We start from the raw sequence: 22,095 nt of genomic DNA on the forward strand, positions 1-22,095 counted from the left end.
GCAGACCAGGTGTGGTTCTTCTGGAATTCAGCAGATCATTTAGTTCATATTGCTGGAACACCTGTTACTTGCTATATGTACAGCTATGGTGCTTGGTGTTTTATGTATATTATCTCATTTAATCCTACTAAAAGACTGAGTAAGGTAAATATCATTCCCATTTTAAAATTGAAGAACCAGGTTATTTAAAGTAATACATTCAAAGTCACACCTTGAAGGTGATTAGCACTAGAATTTGAATCTAACTTGTCATTTCTTATACCCAACCTCTTCTTAGAGAGATCAAATAAAGTCATGAGATTAACAACACATCAGAACTTACACAGATGTGAGACTGTTGTCTTATAAACCAGGCACTTGGAAGGCTGGTACTAGTCTCATCCTGTCTCCAGTGCTCTGCACACACTTGAAGTCCCTCTTTAGAAAATGGCATGGATGTTTTCTGATTAGCAATCTCCTGCTCAAAAAGTGCTCCACAGGAAGGAAATATTGGAGTCACTGAAGCAGTCAATACCTCAGGATAGAGAGAGACAGAGAGAGACAGACTAGCAGGAAGCAGCAAGCAAGAAAAAGCACTGGGGACTGAGAATGCTGAGCCCAGGAGAGAAAAGAAGATGACAGTATTAAAAAAAGGAGATGAAAGAGTCTCAGACATAGGATGTCTGGGTGGCTCAGTCTGTTAAGCGCCTGTCTTCAGCTCAGGTCATGATCCCAGGGCCCAGGATCGAGTCCTGCTTCTCCCTCTGCCTGCCGCTCCTGCTGCTTTTGCGCAAGCTCTCTCTCTCTCTCTCTCTGACAAATAAGTAAATAAAAATCTTTAATAAAAAAAAAAAAAGAAAGAGTCTCAGTCACCAATTCAGTTCTTGTCCTAAATTTTAGGGACACTTATAGTCTAGGCACGAGCAGATACAAAGATAATATGATCTCTACCGATGAAGAGCCAGTATGTAAGGCAAATGAATAAATAGATAATTTTTAATAATATGCCAAGTGCTACAATGGAGATTTGTATAGAGTGTTGTCTGTACACAGAACAGAAGCATATTCCACCCTGGGGAATTAGAGAAAACTTCTTCAAAGAAAGCTGAGGCATGAAGAATGAGTAGGAGATAGAAATGAACCAGATGAAGAAAGGAGTAGGGAAAGAAAAGCAAAGACAAGAAAACAAAGGAGTAGGGAGGAAGAGACACATGACTACCTAGCAGGCAAAAGGAGTAGCTCAATTTGGCTGGAAGGTTAAGCGGTGGGGTGAAGTGGCAGGTGATGAGACTAGAACAGGAGGAAGGCTTAAAATCATGAAGGGCTTTGTAAATCACATACAGGATTTTGGACTTTAATGGAAAATAATGGAACTGGAGAAGAAAACCTATCAAGGTCATATTGCCAGGGCTTAGTGGCTGACTGGATCTGGGTTTGAGGAGAAAGACCTAGGCACAGATGGCTCCTAGGTTTCCTCTGTGTGTGTGTGTGTGCGCACGCACACGCACCTAAAAATATGAAGGATCAGAGGAAAGAACTTGGGGAACACCAATATTGAAGGGATAGACAGAAGAGGACTGACAGCAGGTGGCCAAGGAGAGGCTGGTATCATGGATGTCTGGGAAGGATAAGGTTTTGAGAAGGTTAATGTAAAACAGGGGGAAACAGAACCAGAGTTCTAAATGGGCTCTTATATGACAAGAAAGACTGCAGTGGAGGATGGTTGAAGCTAGGAGGTAGGAGCCAGTGGAGAAGGGCCAGATATTTGAAGATGTCAGGAAAGAGAATTCAAGACACACTGTTTACTCTGTAGTTTGCTGACATTTCAGCAGAAACTCTATTTTTTTCTCAATGTTATGTGTCTGATCCTTGGGAAGCTTGAGATTCCCCAGAAATAAGCCCCATTAGAGAAGTCTAGCCCTGATCCAGAGAGCATGGCAGGTCTGCTATTTCTTAGGAAGTGTGGGCAAGTGAAGGCAAGGGAGGCTGACCAGGGCCTGGCCAATCTCAAAGTAGCAGCAAGCTGGGTTGGGGTGGGGGGTTGAAGTTGCCCCAAGTTCTGGCTCTACCACAGTCCCATGACTTAGCCTTAGGCCATTTTCCCCAGGCCAGGGCAAAAAGCACAAAAACACTGGGCTTCTAGTCCTTTAGGCAGGAGGCCTGCACAGACTGAACAGGAGCAGCCTGGGAATTCAGGACAGTGGGAAGCAGCCTGCACTGAGCTTTTACTTTTTTTTTTTTTTTAAAGATTTGATTTGATTTGATATTTATTTATTTATTTATTTATTTATTTGAGAGACTGAGAGAGAGCACGAGCAGGGCAGAGGGAGAAGGACAAGCAGACTCCCCATTGAGCAGGGAACCCGATGCAGGGCTCGATCCCAGAACTCTGGGATTATGACCTGAGCTGAAGGCAGATGCTTAACCGACTGAGTCACCCAGGCACCCCTGCATTGAGCTTTTTCAAGAAACTGAAATACCTGCTCCACCAACCATGGACATCCAGGATAGGCTCAGTGTTGGAAACTATCTCCAAGTGATCATGGTTATGTAGTGATCATGATTTCTCACTTTTAAAACCTTCAATAATACTTTTCTATAAAAATAAACAAATAAAACTAAAGAATCATTTGACTTAGGTGCACCTGGCTGGCTCAGTCAGTAGAGCACGCAACTCTTGATCTTGGGGTCATGAGTTCGAGCCCCACATTGGGCATAAAATTTATTTTAAAAAAATATATTTATCCATTTGTTTGACAGAGGGCAAGAAATCACAAGCAGGGGGAGCTGCAGAGGGAGAGGGAGAAACAGGTTCCCCGCTGAGCAGGGAGCCCCACGTGGGGCTCTATCCAAGGACTCCAGGATCACGACCTGAGCCGAAGGCAGACACTTAACCGACTGAGCCACTCAGGCGCCCCGGCATAAAGTTTACTTAAAAAAAAAAGAATTTGGGGTGCCTGGCTGGCTCAGTCAGTAGAGCATGCAACTCTTGTAAGTTTGAGCCCCACACTGGGTGCAGAGATTATTTAAAAACAAAATCTTAAAAAAGAATAATTTGACTTAATTATTAATTCTTCCCTTCGATATAGTAATGGAGTCAGTAAACTGCATGCCTCCACTGTAAGAGAAGTTAAGATATGTGCAATTAGAGTTAAGGGTAGATTCTCGGTCTGTCTCCTGCATCCAAACACCAGAGCCTGTAGGTGAGTGGGCATCGAGCAGGAAAACCAGGCTTGCACTAGCACTGGCAACCTCAATGAGGTTGGACTGACCTTGACCTCGGGGGCTACTACATTTTGAAAACATGTTTTGGGGATGAAGAGCCTGTTTTGCTATATACAAAAATGGGTCTGTGAATGCTGCCAGAGTTGAATGAATGTTTTATGCTATTTGATGCATTTGAAATAACCCAATAAGTTGAAAATTTTTGCTGTGAAAGGAATGTTTGTTCTGTAGAGTTAAATGGTGGTTGCAACTAGAAAAGAAACCCCCAAAATTCCTGGGTTTCCTGGCAGGGGAACAATGCTTTCTCTTCATTTGCTTCACAACCTTATGGCAGGCAGAAGGTTAGTTACAAGGCCTCACATCTGGGCTTCAGGGAAGCACAGAATAACCATTTCCAGGAGTGTTTTGGATTCTACATGGACACTTAATCTCACAGGCAGTAGGGGCCTGTCCTGTTCATATTATGACTTCCACTCTTCCTCCTATTCTCTTCTATCTTTCACTCCAAGGAAAACCTGAGCATTGGCTCTTCAGTGATTTATCCTATCAGTGTTTAGGAGAGTACTTTTCAATTCCTTGTTACATCTAGGTGGGACCAAGACAAGTTCTCTCTCTACAGATAGGAGAACTAACAGTCTATGGAAAGAACCCCAAAATCCAGTCAACTGGGCTGCCCCCGGATTCTGAATTTGGCCACCCACCCCCTCTGCCCCAGCCCCAGCCAGCTGCAAATTGTCTGGATCCAGCTGCTTTGACATGCTGATGTTATCAGCCTCATGGTGCCTGGAGCACGCAGATAGGAACAGGGAATGGCGCCGTCTCACCGGACATAGTAATGCAATTTAGTTTCTGAAATCCAAGTATAAAATCTTGAAAGCTGACATTTTTTATCTACCACAGGAGGGGGATGATAGTGTGGAATTCCCAGAGGCACCATCAAAATGTGGAAATGGCTTCTGTAATATATTAACAAACAGTTCAAAGCAATGAAAAAAATGTACAGAGAGGATCTGGAGGGAAAGTTAAGTGTCTAGTCCTTCTTGCCCCCTCCTCTCCCTCCTCTGAGCTCTGCTCCCAGGTGACCACTCCACTGTGAACCCCAAGCTGGGGCTAGGAGCCCCTCTCCTGAGCATCCCTGTGAGAGTTCCCTGTGCTGGGGAGATGGAAGAGGCACCAGCCTCCCCTGGGGGGTGTGCCACAGTGGGTCTCAACCAGCCCTTTTTTGGAAAGGGACTATTCAGACTGGGCTAGGAATGGTGGCAAAGCAACAGTCGCTTGCCGTCCCTTCCATTTCCCCAACCTCATCCCGTGCCACTCTTCCCCCAGATTACCACACTTTGCATCACTGGTCTCTGTTCCTGACGGAGCACGAAGAGCCTTCCTGCCTCATGCTCCCCTTCCAGCTACGTCTTACTTGTCCTTCAGGCCTCAGCTGACACATCATTTCTTATAAAAAAAACTTCCCACGAATACCAAGATAGGTTATGTCCCTCTATAATATACTCTCACAGCACCACCCCCTTCCATTTCTTTCACGTACTTATCAAATTTTACTTCAGTGAATACTTCTATAATTTATTTAATAAATGTTCATGAAGGCAGGGACCATGCCTATTTCTATGGTGTCCTCCCAGTGCCTAGCACAGAGAATGAAGGGCCGTAATCTGATGACAGACAAACAGATTTCTTTCTATTTGGCTTGAGCCACAGCAAGGCTCTTTCTGTAACAGAGGTGCAAAAGTCCGGTGGCCTACCAGGCTGTGCCAGGGCCTTGTCTAATGGTGTCCCAGACACATGTTGTATTGTGTCCTCTTTGTAGGGCCATTTATCTATGGAATTCTCTGGCTGGGGGCTGAAAGATTGCCTTCTAGGAAGTTATTTTGGAGAATAGCCAAAGTAGGAGTCCCCAAACCCTCCCTTACTCACTCATTCACCTGAGGGCTTGGCCTAGTTAGAACTCACTTAAGGTCCATGGCCAAAGTGGCAGCCCAACTTCAGGTTGCCCTCTTGTGGGGACTGACCATCAGCTGAGCAGACACAGCTTTGAGACTCCAGGGCCAGGTCAGATTTTGCTTGCGGATACATACTCCCACTATCAAATGAGTAAGGCCCAACTCTTACTGTCAAGTTTTAGAGGAGTGGGAAGCCAGCTTGGAACCAAACCATCGGAAAACCCTTTGGAGGGAGATAGGGTCAGGGCTGCTCTGATCCTGTCTGCAAAAAGTGCTTTCTGACAATGTGGGGCTTACGACCATGTTTACCAGGCAGTGAAGCACCCAAGGCATAGGAGCACTTGGGAGTTCAGATATAAGGGCAAGGAGATAGCGAAGGAAAACATAGGAAACCTCCCTGAACAGTAAGCACACCTCTGGCTGGAGAATAGGGCCTGTGGATTCCAGTTTTGCCTGTGAACTGCACTGACTTTGAGAGTCTAGACAGGTCATTTCACTCTCTGAGTTCCCAGGTCTGTTTTTATTCAGGCCCTGAAATTCCAGAAAGAGCCTCCAGGGCAGAAAGTAAATGAGTTGTCCCAGGTCAATGCCAGATGGCAGCCCTGGGATTAGAATTCATGGGCCCTTCTTTCCAGCCAGCTGCTCCTTCCCCTGAGCTCTGAACTGTTTCTTCTGAATGCACAGGATTATATTCAATTTAGTAAGGTTTATGGTCACATAATCACTGCTCCTAATAAAACAATGAATACAAAGCATCCGCTGTCATGGAAGGCAAACATGGGAGAGCCTTTGCCCCTGAGAAAACAGGCCAAAAGCAAGTTCTGGCTGATATTAGGCCTGTTCTACTTGAACAAAAACCAACACAACCACTCTCTTGGGATCTGACGGAGTCCTCATCTGTTCTTGTTTCTTGTCCAGGCATCCTTATATGTCAATAGCCTGTGCTTAATCCCATAGTAAGGGCTCTCCTGGAAGCTAGAAAACACTTTCCACAGGCATGAGAGGAGCCAGCCTGAGGGACAGTCTGGATCTAGATCCTCTGAGCATCTTTTCATCCATAAATTAGTTACTATATTGTTAATGCTCCCATTTCCAGGAGTGTTATAAGCTATACCTCTTCAGGTGCGGTGGAGGCAGCCCTACTCCTTCCAGCCCAAACTCTGTCAGGTCTACTCGTGGCTCAGCAAACACCAAATGCTCTTTTCTCCTCCCTGCCCTGGCCTGTCCCATTATGACTGGCTGGTGCTAAGAGAGGGAGCCTGTAGGTGTTCTCTGCTGGTTTCATATTGCTTTAGCACATGTTTCTTTGACCAGGAACTTTTGACCAGAAAATCCAATCCCTAGTAGGTGACTGTGATTCCTCTGCCCTTCCAGATTCCTCACAAACCCCTCCTCTGGATGATTTGGGGAATCAGGAAGGGAACCCCTCTGCAATGTTAATCTAACTCTCTTTTGCCTAAGGCCCAAGTGCCTGCCTAGGGTGGGGGTGGCAGGCTGTGAACCTCTGAACTCACTAGTTTCATTTCTGCTTCTACTTGCTACACTTGCTCCAATCCACCTTATGTCAATGCTCTTTCCCTAAAAAAAGGTATCTTTAAATCAAGTATACACCCAGTGGCAGGCTGACTGAACAGTGACAGCTCATGAAATGGTCTAGCTTCAGGCCTTGAAATCTGCTCAGTGCCTCTCTTTAGTTTCCCCTGCCTCACACACCAGACTGAAGATGGGAATGCCAGGGTATTAGAGACAAAGGCCCTTTTAACACTCCCTTGTTCCACTAGATTCTTACCCTCCCTCCGAAATCCTACAGTTCTGTGGTATCAGGGTGTCAGATCCTAGCCAGGGACAGCTCAGATGTTGTCTTGAAAGCTTATTTCACCTTCAGAGTGATGGTGACCTCCACAGAGAGAGCCCAAGTCAGGCTAGATGTGTGTGGAGGAAGGTGGGGCAAGGGCTGGAGAGGATAACGGGTAGTCCCTGGATCCATAGGGCTGATCTTGGAGACAGAAGAGGCCAGAGACATGTATAGGGAAGCTATTCAAAATTAAATAAGCAAAGGCCTTAAGGACTTGGGCACCTAGGCTCTTCAGACCTGGCAGAGACTGGGCTCCTCTAGGAGCTATCCAGGGTCCTGAACTGCCTCCACCTGAAGATCTTGGAGCCTCTGGACAAGAGGCCCACGTGCCAGTTAACGCTGACCTTAAATGCTACTGGCTCCTCTCTGCCCATCCCTGATACCAACTGTCTGCTTGGACCCATTGCCTGAAGTAGCTCCAGCATAACTCAAATCACACTCTATGGATGCAGCTTGGGCTTCATGCCAGCAGCCTGGCTCCCTGGCCAGGTTTTCAACAATGGATGAGGTTGAGGTGGAGGATTTTGGTGTATGTGAAAAAGTATCTCCTAGTCCCTCCGGAAGCTCAAGACTAAATGGGCCTGGCTCAGGGACAAGGTGGTTGGTCATAGGGAAGGGAAAGAGGTCTCCATGTTGCACATCCTCAGACAGATCAGTCACTCCTCCCCTCACCTCAGTGGCTGCTGCACACATGTGTAAGTACACACACACACAGACACACACACACATGCACATACACACATGCCAGATTTTCTGCTCTGTCACTGCAGAGTCTGTATTGCTACAAAGAAGGCATAGTCTCCTTTGTCTGCACCTGAGCATAATGTACCTGCTTTGTTCTCACCATGGATATTACAGAAGTCTGGCAAAGAGTACCAAAACTTAAAACTTAAATAAATAAAATACTGCTTTTTTCTGAATTCAAGAGGAATACATTGTCACTGCAAAAAGTCCAGATAAGCACATGGGGAGCCTTGGTGGCTCAGTTGGTTAAGCAGCTGCCTTCAGCTCAGGTCATGATCCCAGGGTCCTGGGATTGAGCCCCATGTCGGGCTCCCTGCTCAGTCAGGAGCCTGCTTCTCCCTCTCCCTCTGCCTGACGCTCTGCCTATTTGTGCTTTCTCTCTCTGTCTGTCAAATAAATAAATAAAATCTTTAAAAAAAAAAGTCCAGATAAGCACAAAAGAAGAAGAAAAAATCACCCTTAATCCTACCATCCAGAGCTATAGCTCATGTTAAATTCTTGGCACACAGCCTGGGCCCTTGTGTGTGTGTGTGTGTGTGTGTGCTACAGGTGTGGTAAGAGGCAGTATAGTGCAGTGATTAAAAGTATCAATCTTACAGTAAGTTCTACCTCTGCCATTTACTTTTCTGTGTGATCGTGATCAAATTTCTGACCTCACTGGATCTGGTTTTCATAATTTTCTTGGTGTGTGTGGGGGGGGGAGGTTTAGAGAAATACTGTGTTTAATGGTAAAGCTTAGTTCACCCTAGCATGGCCTGGAATTGAAGCAGCAGGGATGGGTAGGGGACCCTCACAGAGCCTACATAGTGAAAAAGATAAGGAAAGTGACCAACAAACAGAAGAGCCCCAAGGCCTCAGACAGGGCAAAGCCCAGAATAGCATAGGAGGAGAAGAGCTGCTGCTTGAGCGATGGGTTTCTGGCATAGCCAAGGATAAAGCTACCAAACACTATTCCAAAGCCCCTGAACCAGTCTCACCAACTGTAGTGGCCCCAGCACCAGTTGGCCACTGTGTCAATGGAGACCACAGTGATCTGGAACTCCCATCTGGCCACCTGGAGTAGGGAGCTGCTGTAGATGGCTATTTAGACGGGACCTCTGGTCTTCCCAGGAAGGAGGCAGACACACACCTGATTGGATCCCTAGTACAACAGCAGATCAGAGCTGGAACAATGAGTAGTGCCTCGGTAGTCTGCACTTTTTTAGTCTCCCCGCTTTAGTTCTAGGTCTCAGTGCTCAGCTTTCCCACCCTGTTTTTCGTCTTTAACATAAGGAAAATAATAGTACCCATCTCAAAAGATTGCTGGGAGGATTAAATAGGATAATGTATATGAAGTGCTTACTACAGTCCTTGATGCATGGTAAGCAGTCAATAAAGGGTAGCTTTTGTTACACATGACACCCCCCCCCCCGAAATCACTCTAATACTGCTTGGTGCCTAATTCTAAAACCAGACTATTCTCCATCTCAGAGAAAAGCTGAAGAGAGGATGAATAAGTTCAGTTTATTTCATCTTCTATCTGGCCTAACTTTCCAGGCCACAGTGATGTTAAGCTGGGACTTGGGAAATAAAATGGCCTCCTAGCTCAGAAAGGAAAAAAAGCAGTTCTTGATCCAGGGCTTTAGCTTTCAGCCTGAGTTCTGCAGTCAGGAAATGGCAGCGGCTTCTTTTTGGTCAAGGTTCTCTCCTCTTCTTGAACTTTGGGCCCCAGCATTTTGGCCTACTTGCTCTGGCCAGAACTTTCTGCCTCTCTGCCCAGGAGTGTCCCACTCTCCTCCAGGGGCTCCTTCCCTCTTGGCACCCACAAGTCCCTTTGCCTGGTTTGGGCAAGGCTGCTTCCTCACTGTCTACGTCCTGGCCATTTGATTCCTATGCCTACCATCCCACCTCTCCATGCCTGCTCTACTAACCCTGTTCTCTTTGAGGTCAGCACTGGGCTCCTAAATAAAATCCAATGGTCTTTTCTCTCAGGTGATCGTCCATTACCTTTCAGTATCATTAGACAGTGCTGATCAGATCTTTCTGGAAGTTCTATTTTCCCTTGGCTTTTATAAAAACATCCTATCCCTATCTGTTCTGACTACCCTCCCTACTGTTCTTCCTCTTATACTCTAGACATAGAGCCTCTCCTTAGTGTGGTCACTGGCTCTCTTTCCACATGCTCTCTCTTGGCATATGGAAATATAATATTATATTATAAACGTATTCTCTCAAATAATATCTCTCTCGGTTTTACCCCCAAATCTATATCTCTAGCTCTGACCTCTTAAGCTCCAGACCCACATTTCCAACTGCCTACTACTTTTTTTAAGATTTTATTTATTTATTTTTCAGAGAGAGAGCACAAGCAGGGGGAGCAGCAGGCAGAGGGAGAAGCAGGTTCCCCTCTGAGCAGGGAGCCCGATGCGGGGCTTGATCCCAGGACCCTGGGATCATGACCTGAGCTGAAGGCAGAGGCTTAACTGACTGAGCCACCCAGGCGTCCCTATCTACTACTTTCACTGATGTCATCCCCCAGTCTAGTTCTTCCTGTTGACTACCCTTATCTTGTTAATGACACAAACCACTTTCCCAGTTAAATAAACTCAAAACATAAAGCGTCATTTAAAAAACTTATTATTTGGAAACAGTCTTATATTTATAGAAGAATTACAAAGACAGTACAGAGAATCCTTGTATACTCTTCACCCAGCTTCCCCTAATGTTAGCATCTTAAATAACCATGGTACATTGATCATTCTACATTGAACAAATAAATACTATTCACTAAACTGTAGACTTTATGCAAATTTCTCCAGTTTTTCTCATTAATATCCCTTTTTCTGTTCCATATTGCATTTCATTGATACGTCTCCATGGTCTCCTTAGTTTCTTCCTCTTTTCTTGACTTTCATGACTTTGACTTTTTAGGAGTACTGGTCAGGTATTTTCTTTTCTTTTTTTTAAGATTTTATTTATTTATTTGACAGAGAGAGACATAGCGAGAGAGGGAACACAAGCAGGGGGAGTGGGAGAAGGAGAAGCAGGCTTCCCACCAAGCAGGGAGCCCGATGCGGGGCTTGATCCCAGGACCTGGGATCAAGACCTGAGCTGAAGGCAGACGCTTAACGACTGAGCCACCCAGGCGCCTCGGGTCAGGTATTTTCTAAAACATTCCTGCAATTTTGATTTGCCTTGTTTTCTCATGATTAGACCGAGGTTAGATTTTTGGGAAGAATACCACATAGGTGATTTGTCCTTCGTACCACAGCATATCAGGGGGTATATGACTTATTGTTGGTGATACTAATTTTAATCATTTAGGGCGGTGTTTACCAAGTTTCTCCACTACAGTTACTATTTTTCTCTTATTTTAACCATATTCCATTAGTCAGAAGCAAGTCACTAAGTCCAGGCCACACTCAAGGGAGGAGAATTAAGTTCCACTTTCTAGAGGAGGAGTATGAAAGAATTTGTGGACATATGTTAAAACTACCACAGTAATTCATACATATTTTGGTAGAGGTTCTTATAGGCTGTGCAAATTCTTATTTCTCCTTAAAGTTTCACCCACTAGTTTTAGCAATCAGTGGATCCTGCCAGCAACAATTATTACTATGATGTTCTAAAGATAATTTTTAAATTTCATTCTTTCTACAAAAAAAAACCACTTTTAAATAAATTTTAGTAAACTTCTTAATACATAAATATAATTCTTGAAGATTTGTTCTTTCTCCTTCGTTTATTTATTTATTCAACCATTTATTTATACCAGTATGGATTAATATACATTTATTTTATTTTGGGGGTTGTAATCCAATACTACCATTATTTATTTTGTTGTTCAAATTGTTCCAGCTTTGGCCACTGGAACCTTTTTCAAGTTGGCTCCTATCTCCTTTTGATGTGCCTAGGGGGTCATTTTAATCCACCTCTTTTTCCTCCTTATCCCCTGGCAAGCTAATCATGAACCTACAGTAACATTTTCGTTTCCTTTTTTTAATATTCTCTAAACCAACATCCTGCTTCAGATCCTTATCAACTTACTTCAGGATCTGCAGTGGTAACCCACTCTTCTCCCCAACCTGTTTCTTCTTCCTTCAACTCATCCTACACATTACTCTTAAATTACCCTTCTGGGAATTAAACAGTGCTCTCATTACATCATTCCCTTGTCCAAGACCCTTCAGTGGCTCTTACCACTTAAAAACTCCTTGACCTGGCATTCAATAGTTTTAACAACATGGCCCAATTTGACAATCTGGCTGCTTCTCCAATTGTTCATCTTTATAAATCCTTTGTTCTCTTTGCCCCAGCTGTTAGCTCTATGTGCAGATGACTTCCAATTTCTATCTCTAGCTCTATCATTTTAAGCCATTAAAAGATCTTTATTAATTTCTTTAACTTACAAAAGTAATGTATGTTAAATGGGGATAATTAAAACAATACCAAATGGTTAAAATAGAATGAGTCTCTGACTCTCCTCTGCCTTTCTCAGGCTGTTTTTCGTTTTGTTTTAAGATTTTATTTACTTACTTGAGAAAGAGACACAGAGAGCATGAACAGGGGGAGGTGCAGAGGGAGAAGAGGGACAAGCAGACTCCCCATTGAGCGGGGAGCCTGGCTTGGGGCTTGATCCCAGGACCCCGAGATCATGACCCCAGCCGAGATCATGACCCCAGCCCAAGTCAGACACTCAACTGACTGAGCCATCCAGGCACCCCGCTCAGGTTGATTTTAAGAATGTAGTGGCTTTTCCGGATTGCTCTGTATCTTTCCTATCACTCTATTAAGTTGTTACATCACAGCAAACAGATTTAGAGACATGCTTCTTGAATTAAGAGTTTATAATGCAAGTCAGAAAAGGTTAAGTCCAGAAAAATATAGATCTTTATGTTTGCACTCCAACTTATGCTTTCAAAGCTTTTTCCTTATTATCTCATTAAATCTCTGACAATCCTAAGAGATAGAAATAGCATCTCTTTTAAAAATAAAGGCTTTTTTGTTTTTTGAAGAACAGTTTTAGGTTTAGAGCAAAATTGAGGGGGAAGGTACAGAGAGTTCCCATGTACCCCTGTTCCCACATATACATAGCCTCCCCCATTACCAACATCTTCCACCATGTAGTACATCTGTTACGACTGATGAACCTACAGTAATACATCATAATCACCCAAAGACCACAGTTTCCATTATGGTTCACTCTTGGTGTTGTACATTCTATGGGCTTGGACAAATGTAAAATGACATGTATCCATCATTATGGTATCATACAGAATATTTTCACTGCTCTAAAAATCCAGCATCTATTCTTTACCCTAATTTTACAGAGGAAAAAACCCTGAAATCCGGTAGAGCTAATCAGCTCCCTTAAAGTCCCCTAGCCAGGGCTAGGTCCCAAGTGTCCTGACCCCTTTCTACTTTACCTCATAAAAACACCATACCGAAAACCACAATGAGCAGCAACACTAATGGGAGGAAGGCCAGAAGCCAAAGAGAACAACTCAGAATGTTGACACATCAGTGATCATGGTTTTACCTTGGGGAATGTGAGAATCATTTTGTTCCCTTGCTTCTCTTTTATGGTGAAAGTGAGACTGTGGGAGAGCTCTAAAAAGGAAATAAGAAACAGAAACATATCTGATCGGTGTGATGGCATTCTGTTTTCAAAGAAATGTTCTGCCTCCCCAAAGCTACAGGGCTCTGCAGAACTTGAGATGAAGCGAGAAGAACTGAGTCAAGTGTGGCCACCAGTCCACTTCAAAGCTTGGGGTGCCCAGCAGGAACAAGGCTGGCCAGATAGGGGGCACCCAGGGATCTGGCAGCATTTCCATAGCCAATTCATCTCAACAACTTGTCGATGTGCATACCTGATTGAAAAATATGGGAATTATGAGGTAAAAGCTATATCTCTTGGGTAGGCATAGATGAATCATATCATCCATATTCTAAATGATATATGAAAATAGTAACTCTTATGTTAAATGCATTTTACCACAATAAAAAAAGATACATATCTTGAACATCTTTCCATGCTAGATCTTATATTAGATTTTATCTCCTCCTCCTTTTAAAAGGCTACCGAGGAGCCCCTGGGTGGCTCAGTCAGTTAAGCATCCAACTCTTGGTTTCGGCTCAGGTCATGATCTCAGGGTCTTGAGACAGAGCCCTGCAGGGGCTTCTTTCCCTCTCCCCACTCGTACGCTTGTGCACTCTCTCTCTCAAATAAATAAATAAATCTTTAAAAAATATAAAAATAAAAGGCTGCCTATAGGTATGTTGTGTTATGGATGTATCATGATTTATTTAATCAGTCCCCACTGATGGAGATTCATGTTGTTTCTTTTCTTTTTCTCCTCCCCCACCATCATAATGTTGCATCTATTACAACTATTATGTTATAATATTGTTACTATTTATTTATTTATAGCTACTATAATATCTTGTAAAAAAAAGTCTTTATACACTTGTCTATTTCTTTAGTTTAATAAATTCCTGGAGCAGGCGCCTGGGTGGCTCAGTTGGTTAAGCGACTGCCTTCGGCTCAGGTCATGATCCTGGAGTCCCGGGATCGAGTCCCGCATCGGGCTCCCTGCTCGGCAGGGGGTCTGCTTCTCCCTCTGCCCTCTTCCCTCTCGTGCTGTCTCTCATTCTCTCTCTCTCAAATAAATAAATAAAATCTTTAAAAAAAAATAAAAAATAAAAAATAAATTCCTGGAGGTAGAATTGCTGAGGGGTCAATGGGCATGCACACATTATATCACCAGCTGTTTTTCCGGAGAGCCTGTGACAATGTATACTCTCAGCAACAGGGTGCACAAAGTTTGAAGTCAGAAAGACCTAGATTAGATCTAAGGACAGCTAATTGTATGACCTTTGGCGAATTACCTTTCTTAACATTCCTTTCCTTTCTAGGGATGTAATATTACCCACTTTACAGGGCCAGTGTTAGAATTAAATGAAATTATGTATGTAAAATGGTTCACAGCATGCCTGACACATATGACAAATGGTAGCTGGGTTTTGTTCTGTTTTGTTTTATGCTGCTCTCTCCTCGTTTACTTTGTTTCCATCTAGTCTACAGTATTCATCAGTCCCAAATTCCCTAGCCACTAAAAAGGAGTTGGGGATATTGACTAACTTAAGTTTTTCTAATCAACAGCAAGAGATATTGCCCTCTTCCTGAGTCTCAGTTTCCTAGGAAAGCCTTGAAGCCAATTTCCAGAGCTCTATCTTTAGTGACTAAATCACAAAGAGACAAACTCTCCCCCTCTCAATGATCTTTCCTAGAATCTTAATCAGGCCATGTTTATTCCCCAGAACACTGTCGATTGGGCCATTTCAACAGCTGGCCTTTCTGTTCTTTAAAATAGGACACTGCATTAAGCCCTGGAGGCTACAAAGGGCCTATGAAAAACAGATGGGAGACAGACCCCGAGACACCTGTGTCCTGGGACACTGGGGAATCCAGGTTGAATTCCCTTCCCTGTGTACTTCCACAGTCTGGCCTAAAAGCAGAAGGGCTGGAACTGGATCATGGCTTCTTAGGACTTTAAGTTCCAAAAAGTACTGATTTGGGGTTGAAATTAACCAGGACCCAGTGACAGAAAAAGCCCCGTGACAACTCTCCAAACTGCCAAAAGGGGGCAGTGTAGTGTTATGCTTAAGAGCATAGGCTTTGCCTTCACAAGTGGGTTTGAATCCGGGCTTTGCTATTAGCTGTGTGACCTTGGGTTTCACTTGCCTTCTTTGTAGATTAAGAGTATACCTTCTTCATATCATTGAAAGGATTAAATGAAATGTGTGTCTGGTGGCAAACACACAGTAAGTGCCCATAAACAGTAGGGCACACATCACAGGGTGTATAGTTGAATATGATAGTCAGATATGACATGGAATAACTAAGTAAAGGAGGTAAGATTGAATTCATTCATTCATTCATTCAATAGATATCTAGTGAATGTTTACCGTGTGTAGGGCACCTTACAAGGCACAGGAGACATAATAGGAAGTAAAAATAGATATGATCTCTGCCTTCATGAAATGTGGCCTTCAGAAGGACCCATATGAATAGAATAATCACACAAACATATGTGAAATTATAAATGTAAAAAGTGCAATAAGGAGAAGGCCATTGACAAAGTCTAGAGTTTGAAGGAAACCCTCTGTGATGAAATTATAGCTGAACTAAGATCTGAAGGATGAGTAAGAGTCAACCCAAAAAAGGTAGAAGGTAGAGGGAAAGCATTCTAGGCAGAAGGAAGAACATGTGCAAAGGCACTAAAACAGAATGGACCCTGGGACATCAGAGAAATAGAGGAAAGGCCAGTAAGGTTGGGTGCAGTGATGAATGTGGTTTGAGGAGAGATGGGGAAGAAGGCAGGAGCCAGATCACAAAAGGCTTTGCAGGCCATGTTAAGGATTTGAGGCTTTATAATAAGAGCAAGGGGGAAGCTGTTGAAATGTCAGGGGCTGCACTGGGCACCCCTACTACTTGGCAACACTTTCCTCTGATATTTCCTTTCATGGGGGATAAAGGGATAAGGGCTTCACACAGTTCCTGCTGTGGCCACCCAGGAGAAGGGAGCAAAAAAGTAATCTGCAACAGGTCTCTTCTCAAAACAGAATGAGGCCCTGTGAATCCCCATTGCCCAAGGAAGAACTAGGCATAAAGAGGAATGTGAGTGGGGCATTCAGGGCTGTGAGACTCTCATCAGAAATCCTCTACTGGTGATAGGCTGTCACTGTGGAACTCCTAATGTTTTCTGACTGTTGCATGGCCAGGTCCCTAGCCAGCCTCCACATCTCAGACTTCCGGCCCCAACAGATTGCAGTGGAGACTGCATTGCACATGGTGACTAAGGGATTAGTAGCTATTAAGATGGTGTGGTAGAGGTACAGCACTCCTGTGGGCAGGGGTGGGTCCAGCTTTGCAAGAAGCAGCTCTCAACCTCTGTGTGCCTTTCTGGTTAGCTGGCTCACAGCACCCATAGTACATGCAGTATGTTTGTTGGGGGCACACGCGCAGAGAGGACAGTCTCCACAATCTTTCCTTTGTAAGGAGAGAAACTAAGAGTGGAGATCCTAAACAGCACAGGAATGCTAAAGTACCAGAAGGTGATAGCTCTGTTCTGGCTCTCATAGATTTTTTAACTTGGCTGGAAAGAGAAAAGGGCCTAAGAGTGCTAGAGCTGCCTGCCCCACCCCTCCTCCAACCTCTCCCAACCCACAGCCCAGCTAAACAGGAAATCAGGCCTGGGTCCCTGCCAGGGCCCAGGCTGGGGCAGGAAGCTCAGGAAACAAGTGAGAAAGACCGTCTTCAGCATAGAAGAAGGCTGCTTAGAAATCCCTGGGAAGGTAAAATAAACCCAGCCCCTGCTGAATTCTCTCCCAGAGGAGGAAAATACTTGACCTGCCTTCACTCTCTAGCATGGTCAAGCATGGGCCTAACAATTCAAAGAGCAGACCCAGAAGCTTCATGGGAGAGAACAGACTCCAAGTAAGGACCTTCCCCTCAGAGAAACAAAGGTCTGCAGTGAAGGTGGGGGTGAGTGCCTGGTCTGCAGATATCCTAAGGCCATCTTGGGCTGATAAGGAAGGAAATGATGGTATAGGATAAGGGCAGTGTTAGAAAAAGTGGGCCTAAAGGAGAAAGGCCTAGGGATATCTGTAATACCTGTTTGGGGGGCGGGGGGCGGTGCAGGCAGACAAATGACAGGGATTCTTTGCTATGCAAATGTACAGGAAAGTCCTGATTAAATAATGGACTGAGGCTGACCAGCAATGGCTGCTCAAAACATTAGGTGAAAGGCTGAAGGGAATGTGTGTGATGGAGACATGAGGCTAACTACACCACTAATTAATCTGAATTTCACAAAAGGCAGGATAACCATGTGTCCTGTGCCTCCTTCCTGATATGATGCAACAGGAAGTACTCAGCACACCTCAGAAGTATTCTTCACAAAAAAGTTGAATCTGAATCTAATCAAACCTTGAGATATAATTACCAGTTTGCAGAACTGGTTGGCAGAAATACAAGAGACAGAGAGGATTATAAATGAAACAATTATTCAAAATAATCCAGTGGGTGGGGTATAGGTGAAACAAGATCAGCTCTGGGTTGATCACTGTTGTAGTTGGGTGAGTACAAGGGAGTTCATTTTACTTTTTCCTCTACTTTGTATATGCTTAAAATTTTCCATAACAGAATATTTTTAAAATTTGAAGGTCTGCAGACTAGAAACTACCTTCTCCAGTCCCCACTGGGAGAGTAGTAGCAACATGGACCTTTTCAAATGTTTCTTGAGCCCTGAGCGTTGGCCTATAGGAGCTGAAACAGCAGCAGAACACCCTCCACCAGCATCAGTACTGGGGCTTTCCAGGAAGGCCCCACTCTGCCAAAAGAACTCTACAGCAGTCATGACAGGGAGGGGCAGAGGCAGGACTCCTCTAGTCAATGGAACCCCTTTGGGAATCAGTGGAAGCACAGAGCACTCTAGCCTGAGTCATTTCTAGCCTAGTCTTATCATGGCCCTGTAAAGGAGGCCAGGTACTCTTCTCATTTGATGATGAGAAGAATAAGCCATCTTTCCACCCTCTCCTGTAAAAGCTCCCTTGGGAACCATAGACAAAAAATGGAAAACACCAACCCCTTAATCACCATCAACCCTTAGATCAGAAATGATACAGTAATTTGCAGTTCATTCTCATGTACATGATCTTATTTGTTTTATAAATAGCCTGAAAGAGTTTAGGAGCTTGGCTAAAAGTGGTTGGTAGAACTAGAATGTACCCAGCCAACTTCCTACCACTGTTGTGCACAGCTCCTGCCCTGAGACCAGTGCCCCTCACTAGTGCACCCTGATCTCCATAGCCCCTCAAGGATACTCAAGCCAATTCCTCTCATGGGAGTTCCCTGAGACTGCCTCACTGCTGTAGTTCAGTCCCTTGGCAAATAAAGAATCTGAAACATGAGGTTCCATCAGGAAGTGGATAGGGAGGCTGATAGATGGCTCCTGACCGGTTCCCTTTGGTGCCACTGTTTGCTACCTTGACTATCACCTCCCCACTTAGTCTCCTTCCTTGACTCCACATAATTCTCCCTCCTCTTCCCCAAACCACTAACCACCACCACTATCTCCCCACATCATTATCCCCACTTGGCCTCTCTCTGAGCTTATGATATCCTCTGAGCCAAGGCTGGAAGCAGCAGGACAGATGAAGGCAGAGAGGACTTTCTGGAAGCTGAAATCCTTAGGAAACACCTTTGGGATTTGCAAGAGGTCCAATAGAGGCTCTTCTTACTAGCTGTTGCAATCTACATGCCAATGTGGCTACTGGCCTTCCCACTAGAGGCAGGCCAGCCCCTGGACAGAACAGCTTGTAGCATTTGGCTTTTCTGGTAAGAAGAATGTGAACCCCATGCCTGATACACAAAGAACAAGACATCCAGGCTGGCACTCTCTTCCCTTCAAGAGCTCCAGATATTTTTTTCCATCTCCAGGAGGATGTGTGCAAGTCATACAATGTTGGAAGACTCAGGTAGGAGCTCTTCTTCAGGAGAGTCAAAGTGCTCACTAAATATTACACATCACAACTCTATTAATAGCTTCTCCAGCCTCCCAACAAAGCTGGTAGCACAGTCACCGGTTATGCTACCTATGGGAGAGAAGCTGGACCAGCCTTCCTATGTTCTCCTATGTCCTTCCCTCCTGAAAACTTACCTAATGCTGCAAAGGGAGAGGAGGAAGAAAGGTCAGTTTGTAAGGGATTCAGACTACCAATTCTGGGAGCCCCCACCCCACTGGGGAACATGAAGCAAGTCACTCAATGTCAGGGCATTCAAGGTCCTTCTCATTCTATGGTCTGAGCTAAACATTACTTTTTTAAAAAGATTTTATTTTATTTTTTTTAAAAAAAGATTTTATTTATTTATTTGACAGAGAGAGCCAGAGAGCACAAGTGGGGGGTGGGGGGGTGGCAGAGGAAGAGGGAGAAGCAGGCTCCCCACTGAGCAGGGAGCCCGACGCAGGGCTCGATCCCAGGACCCCAGGATCATGACCTGAGCTGCAGGCAGACTCTCAACCAACTGAGCCATCCAGGCGCCCCTAAAGATTTTATTTTTAAGCAATCTCTACACCCAATGTGGAGCTCAAACTTAAAACCCAAGATCAAGAGTTACGTGCTCTACTGATGGAGCCAGCCAGCTGCCCTAAACATTACTTTCTCATTGGAGCCTTACCTGACATCCCCAATCTAATGTGTAAGGCATTATTATTCTCTCTCATGCTACCTTGTTCTTGTCTTTTCCATCACTTGTCATGGTTTGTAATTGTGATTTTGTTAGCACACTTCATTTGTTTAGTGTCTGTCTCTCCCATTGGACTGCCAGCTCATAAAGGCAGGGACCATGTTTGCTTTATTCATCATATTATTCCCTGTGTCTGGTACAATGTCTTGCATATAGCAGATTCCCAATGTGTTTTTTTTTTTTTTTAAAGATTTATTTATTTATTTATTATTTTTTTTAAAGATTTTATTTATTTATTTGACAGAGAGAGACACAGCGAGAGAGGGAACACAAGCAGGGGGAGTGGGAGAGGGAGAAGCAGGCTACCCGCAGAGCAGGGAGCCCGACGCGGGACTCGATCCCAGGACCCCGGGATCATGACCTGAGCCGAAGGCAGTCGCTCAACCGACTGAGCCACCCAGGCGCCCTAAAGATTTATTTTTAAGTACTCTCTATACCCAATGTGGGGCTTGAACTTACAACCCTGAGATCAAGAGTCACATGCTCTACTGACTGAGCCAGCCAGGTGCCCCTGACAATGGTATTTTGTGAATAATGAATGAGTGCCCCCATCCATGTATTCCCTTGAATCTTCCACAATTCCCCACATGTACCTTCTATTCCACTCACTAACTCCCAACCACTCATTCTCCTCTGGGTCTCTACTGGTCCCATCTAGAGGACTTCCCAACATCCTCTCCTTTTTTACTCATCTTTAAAGAAACCAGCTGCAGTAGTTCTGTTTCTTCTGTAGTTCTGTTTCATGACAGAAAGTTTCTTTTTTGCCAGACTATAAGTTCTAGGGGCAGAACTATTTGCCAAGGAGTTAAAAGGGGCATTGGGGTGATGAGACTCACAACATAGCACATCAAAGTGGATCCCTCAAATTAGGATATCATATGTATCAAGTTATGTGCTAGAGGTTATAGAGGCTTTGGGGATGGTTGAGAGCTTACTATTATGGTCAGGGAAGGCTTCCTGGAGAAAGGGAGTTTATATGGTCTTCTGAAGGATAGACAGGAGTGGGATAGGCAGAGGAGGAGGGCGGAGAGAATTCTTAAGAGGAGAGGAGGCCTTGGGGTGCCTGGCTGGCTCAGTTGAAAGAACATGTGACCCTTGATCTCAGGATCATGAGTTTGAGCCCCATGTTGGGTAGAGAGATTACTTAAATAAACTTTAAAAAAACAAAAAGGAGGAGAGGAGGCCTCAAGATACCAATAGACAAGAGGAGGTGAGGGGCCTGGCTTGACCTACTAGAAAGAAAGTTGGCATGAATGGTAGAAAATATGGCCACCTGGGAGGGGCAAAGCTTAGTGTAGATGCCTCAAAAGCCAGTGTAGAAGTTTAAGTTGATGCAAAAGAACTTAATCAGGTCCCAAATTGTAAGGGAATATCATGGGCCTGGGAGTCAGGATACCTGTGTTCTAGTCTAGGCCATGCCAACCTCCAGCTGCGTTAAGGCCAAGCCTATTTACCTTTCCGGGATTCTGCTTGCATATCTATAAAATGGGCAAAAATGACTTTCCCAATCTACTTCACAAGGTGCTTCAGGTGCTTTGGAAACATCTTTTCATCTACCTTAGAAAGGAATTTACAATAAGGATAACTGCATCCATAAACTTCACATTCTAAAGAAAATGTATTTGGACCTCAGAACAGGTAGAATGGGGAGTTTATACCTAATTGGAGGACAGAAAAAAGTGCATGAAGAAGGTGGCATTTTTGTGATAGGCTTGAAAGATAGGAAAAATTAGCAAACACATTATTAACAGAAAAGTAGGAGAGTTGCTACTCATTCTACAGTGGATTTTTTAGGCATGTTTATATTACACACACATCAATAGAGCCACGTTTATTGCTAGAGTGTTGTTCCTAGCTCCTACTTTAGTGTGGCATTTTGCAGAGAGCAACATGTATTCCAGTGCCCTGGCCTCTGGCCCAGTTTAAGAATTGGTACCACAGGGAACGGAAGGCAATGAAGCCCAGAGATAGAAGCATGTTCACACTCCCAACCCAAAGGCCCTGGTTCCTCTCTGTGAAGCCACAGGTAATATTAAGCCTGTTTTTCCTTT

The 22,095-nt window shown here is 44.3% G+C and overlaps 1 protein-coding gene and 1 pseudogene across 4 annotated transcripts in view; both read right to left on the bottom strand.

The window, feature by feature from the left end:
- FAM219A (family with sequence similarity 219 member A) overlaps nt 1-22,095 on the bottom strand; it is a 52,466-nt gene that overhangs the window by 19,744 nt on the left and 10,627 nt on the right. The window lies entirely within an intron of this gene.
- On the bottom strand, nt 8,555-9,650 carry LOC110581742 (annotated as a pseudogene).

The sequence above is a fragment of the Neomonachus schauinslandi genome, chromosome 13 (assembly GCF_002201575.2).
Source record: "Neomonachus schauinslandi chromosome 13, ASM220157v2, whole genome shotgun sequence".
Lineage (NCBI taxonomy): Eukaryota > Metazoa > Chordata > Mammalia > Carnivora > Phocidae > Neomonachus > Neomonachus schauinslandi.